At 34.5% G+C, this 5635-nt stretch overlaps 1 pseudogene; it reads left to right on the top strand.

The window, feature by feature from the left end:
* The first annotated feature begins 4550 nt into the window (after positions 1-4550).
* LOC113441962 (U2 spliceosomal RNA) lies at positions 4551-4668 on the top strand (annotated as a pseudogene).
* Positions 4669-5635: the final 967 nt, after the last annotated feature.

Below are 5635 nucleotides of genomic sequence, written 5' to 3'. Positions count from 1 at the left end.
GAAGCAGTGGTGGCGCAGTGGTTAGAATGCGGTATTGTAGATAACTCTGCCCAAAGCCTGGAGTCTGATTCTAAGAAACTCAAGGTTGACTTAGCCTTCCAACCTTCTAAGGTCAGTAAAATGAAAACCGAGATTGTTGGGGGCAATAGGCTGATATTGTAAGCTGCTCAGAGAGTACTGTGTAAAGCACTATCGAGTGGTATATAAGTCTAAGTGATAGTGCTACTGTATTCTTTTCACTGAAATCAGGACAGGAAAAAATGTAGTCTCACAATTCAGAAAAGGAAAGAGGGGGTAAGCTACAGATCTGTCAATTTAGTATCTATACTGAGCAAGGAACTAGAAAGGTTTGACAAACAACATGTGTCTGAGTAATTAATAAATGTACTATAACTAAAAGTCAGCATGGGTCTGTCAAGAGCATATTATATCACAGGGCTGTCAAACTTCCAGCCCAGATACGTCACATGCTGGCCACGCCCACGTCTGGCTTAGCAAAGGGAAAAAAGTCCCCGTATGTCACGTGACACCGCCGTTATGACCTGAGTTTGACACCCCTGTTATATCAGATTAACTTTTTATTTTGGGGGGACCACAGATAGTTTGTGCCATAATCTTTCAGTTCTGAAATTTTTCAGATATTAATACTTCGTGGTTTTTTCTAATTCATCTTCTATTCTACTATCCCCTAGTACACAACAGTTATCCAGTTTTCTTCTTTTCAACCACAATTATCTCTCGTGCATTGTGAACTTATAAGCGAAGATGTTAACAGTTCATATTCAGAAATCCCACAGTATTTTAACCTGCTTATTTTCAACTACTTTTTCAACTATATGTTCTCACCAGTTTTTCATTACTGGCATGTGATAATTTTCACATATGTTCCAATGAATCATTCTGGCAATTGCATTATATCATAATAAGTTTGTGTAGTCTTCATGCACGAGGGTATGATCTACGGTTTCTTCTGTTTCTCTGCACAACCTGCACTTTGAATCATTTGATAATTTTTCAGTTGTGGCCTTGATTGCGTTGTTTTGAAAAGCTCATTCTTATGCAGCCTAAATCAAGTCTTTAGTTGTTGTTGTTGCTGATGTTGTTGTTGTTTTTTAAAAAAAATTTTTATGGATTTTACAATTAAAACAAACCATAACACATATATAAATGAAAGAGAGAAAAAGAAGAAAGGGAGAAGAAAATAGAAAGAAAAAAAAAGAAAACAATTAAAAACATTCTCATCTTCAACAGTTTGTAAGACCTCTTTTTTATCCTTATTTTATGCCATATACACACACCTAATCTTTACATATATCTGTGTATCACTACTATGGATTTATCCTATCCTCTTTTGCCTTTTAGTGTGAAGTCTATCTTTGGTCTATCCATTTGTACCAGCAGTTCCAGCTGTTGTAGTATATTGAAGTGTCTTTATTTTTTAATGCCAAAGTTAATTTGTCCATTTCTGCACAACTTGAAAGTTTTTGAATGATCATCTCCTCTGATGGAATATGAGGCTGCTTCCAACATTGTTCAAAAGCCAATCTGACCGCTGTATTATTATATATTTCACTTTTTTTGATATTTGTTTATCAAAGATCCCTAACAGAAAGGACTCTGGTTTGAATTCGATCTGTTCTCTTGTCATTTCTTCCAGCCAATTTCTAATTTTCTGCCAATATTTTTGAGCTTCTGTACAGGACCACCACATGTGGAAAAAAGTTCCCTCTTTTTTTTTTTTTTTTTGCATTTCCAGCAATTCGGACTCATATTGGGGTACATCTTTGCTAATCTCAATGGAGGAAGGTGCCATCTATAAAACATTTTATAGGCGTTTTCTTTGTATGCTACCGATTTTGTAATTTTATTATTTCTACCCCAGACCTTTTCCCATTCTGTTATGGTGATGCTACGTCCTATATTCCTACTCCAGGCTATCATGTTCCCTTTTACAATTTCTTCTTCTCATTCTACTTCTAATAAATAATAATAAAATTTTGTTGTTGTTTTTTTTGCCTGATCCTAATAAAATTTTATTTAATTGCTGGAGTTTATTGTTAATTCCAAATTCTTTCTTGTCCTGTTTCTACTTTGAATTTGAAGATATGCCCACTGATCAACTTTTAGTCCCCGCTCTTGAAGTTCTTGCCACAATTTTAAATTTCCTTGAGTATCCAATAGATCCTTATATTTAATCATTTTAGTGATATCCAGATTATTTGGGTGAATCATTGCCTCCATTGTTGAAATCCAAATTGGTATTTTTAAATAGTGTTTTTTTCCGTATTTTCTTCCAATTAGTTAATAATGAGTCTCTGATTAGGTGTCTGTGAAAATATTTCTGGCTAGTTTTCCCTACATCCCATAAAAAAGCATGCCACCCACTTTGCAAGTCATGGCCTTCTAAGAATAATATTCATTTATTGGTTAAATTCACCCATTTAACCATACTAAAGAGGCTGTACTATAATACAACTCCCAATTTGGATGTGCCAGCCCTCCCCTGCTCTTCATATCCTGCATTGCCTTAAAATTTATTCTAGGTTTTTTCCCTTGCCAGATAAATTTTACAGTTATTTTATTAAGTTCTTAAAAAAACATTGTGTACTTTGATTGGGATCGTCTGAAATATATATAGGAATTTCGGAAGAATATTCATTTTAATAGCAGCAATCCTGCCTAATAATGAAAGTTCCATCTTACCCCATGATTCTAAATCCTTCTTTACCTGTTGCATCAATTTATCATAATTATTTTCCTTAAGTGTCTTACAGTGTGCTGTCAACCATATTCCTAAGTATTTAACTTTCTTTATCACTTGTATTCCCATAACTTCTTCTAGTTCTTTTCTGTTTTTCTATTAAATTTTTAGTCATTAATTTTGTTTTCTTCCTATTAATTTTAAGTCCTGCTACTGCTCCAAATTGTTCTAATTCATTCATCAATTTTTGTCCTCTTTCTATTGGTTCCTCAATGAAAAATCATATCATCCGCAAACGCTTGCAACTTATATTCTTCTTTCTTAACCTTTAATCCTTTTATGTCTGGGTTCTGTCTAATTCGCTTTAGTAATGCTTCTAATGATAATATGAAGAGCAGGGGTGAGAGTGGGCAGCCCTGTCTGACTCCTTTTTCTATTTTTATTGGGCGGGTATATTCCCCGTTTATTATAATGTTAGCCTGTTGTGTATCATAAATGGTTGTTACAATATTTTCAAATTTGGTGCCTAAATTCATATTATAAATTTTTTGGATTAAAAATTGCCAATTTAAATTATCGAAGGCCTTCTCTGCATCTAAAAATATAAGTGCAATTTGTTTTTTGGGGTGGGCTTCGTAAAATTCTAAGACATCTAGTACTATTCTTAAGTTGTTCCTGATTTGTCTGGTTGGGAGAAATCCATTTTGATCTTCATATATATGCTCATTTAACATTCTTTTTAGTCTACTTGCTATAATAGAATATTTTGTAATCAGTATTTAACAATGAAATCGGCCTATAATTATGTATATATCGGGGATCCAAATCCTCCTTCGGGATCAGCGAAATCAATGCCCCCCTCCATGAGTCCGGCATCCTGGCTGCCAATAAGACGTCATTAAAAACTTCCACCATAAGAGGTCCTATTTGTTCTGCTATTGCCTTGTACAGCTCCCCTGGAATCCCATCTGGTACCAGGGGTTTATTGTTTTTCTGGATCTCTATTGCTGATTTCAATTCAAACCAAGTAATGTCTTTGTTTAATCATTTTTCAATTTCTTCCCAATTGCTTTATCCTTCACTTCATCTAAATCGTTTCTTATTCTATCTTCGTTAACTTCTTCCTTTTTATATAACTCTTCAAAATACTTATGGGCAATTTCTTTTTTCTGTTCTATCTCCTGTTGTATATCCCCCTTTCCATCTATTAGCTAGTATATTAATCTCTTTTCTTTCCTTTTTTTTAGTCTATATGATAGCCATCTCCCTGGCTTATTAGCATGCTCAAAATAAGTTTGTCTAGTTGTATTCAAATTCTCTCTTGTTCAATTCAATTCAGTTTATGTTTAGTTATTATTATCTGATTTTGCAATTTTGAATCCTTTGGGGTACTCTGTAATTGAGTTTCTAGTTCCTTAATTTTTTGTTGTAATTTGTTTTGCTGGGCGTATTTTTCCTTATTCCTCTTGGCGTTGTAAGAGATTGTTATACCTCTTATTACTGCCTTCATTGTATCCCAAATGTTTTGTTTCATAGTTGCTCCATTATCATTTTCCTTTAAGAAATAATTTAATTCCTCCTTGAGTTTGTTGGTGTATTCTTTTTCTCTTATTAACTGAGTATTTAATGTCCATCTTTTCTTGGGTTTTTCCCTACCCTTCCAGATAATCTGAATTGGACTGTAATCTGCCCATTCATTAGGTAAAATTTCAATCCCTTTTTTCTCATTTGCTAATTCCCCATTCATCCATGCCATATCAATTTGTGTCCATATTTGATGAGGATTTGAATAGAATGTAAATTGTTTTTTCTCAGGATGTGATCTTCTCCATATATCGATCAAACTTAACTCGCTTCTCGGCCTTTTGGCTAAGATCAAGTGTAATATCTGTTCTTATCAGTTTGATGTTGTTGTTTTAATGTTCCTGTTGGAAGCCATTGCCAGGGTTTATCTTTATCCACTTTTTCCCTTGATCTTTTGTACAAACTGATCTTGCAATATGCTTTTCCTTGCCAGCATTGTTATTTGTTAAATTACATTATTTCAATATTCATATTTTGTTTCCTGTACATCTACTAAGTTTCCATTTTTACTTGCACCAATGCTTTTCTTGGCTGTCCTTTGCATAATCCAACATATATTGAATTTTTTAAAAATGAAAAATAAACAGGCAAAGACCATTTATTTTACTTGAGGTATATCTCTACCTCCATTTCTGCAGGACAAATATGACCTTTAAGCATTACTCTAGAAGGATAGAATGCACAGTGAACTGTCCTCTGTTTTCTTATTATGATTATTATGTTTATGGCACTTAATCCACCTTTCAAGTCCTCAAGGAGCTGGGTTAGGCAGTTATTGTTGCTTGATATTTTCATTTCTGCATTTCAAAAAAGAGATGTAACAGAGCTTTAGTTTCCAATACCCATTTTCCTTTTAGAAACACCGAGGAATTGCAAATTATGGCCCAGGAAAGGAAAATGCAAGGGTAAAATTCCTCGCTATTATTATGATGCCTTCAACAAGAGATGCCGATTGTTTACTTACGGTGGCTGTGGAGGAAATGCAAACAATTTTCAGACCTTCGACCAATGCAACAAGGCCTGTGATGCGTTTGGTACGTTGAAACAATTTTATATTCCGCTGCCCAGAATTAATTAATTAGCTGAGTATCACAATATAAAAAAGAGGTTGAGACTCTAGGAAGAGTGCGGAGAAGAGCAACTAAGATGATTAGGGGCTTGGAGACTAAAACATATGAAAAGCGGTTGCAGGAATTGGGTATGTCTAGTCTAGGGAAAAGAAGGACTAGGGGTGATACAATCGCAGTGTTCCAATATTTGAGGGGCTGCCACAAAAAAGAGGGGGTCAACCTATTCTCCAGAGTACCAGAAGGCAGGACAAAAACAAAGGACGGAAACTAATCAAGGAGA

The sequence above is a fragment of the Pseudonaja textilis genome, chromosome 9 (assembly GCF_049901715.1).
Source record: "Pseudonaja textilis isolate UNSWEBS1 chromosome 9, rPseTex1.2, whole genome shotgun sequence".
In the NCBI taxonomy this organism is placed as follows: domain Eukaryota; kingdom Metazoa; phylum Chordata; class Lepidosauria; order Squamata; family Elapidae; genus Pseudonaja; species Pseudonaja textilis.
This window is presented reverse-complemented; position numbering and strand designations above follow the sequence as displayed.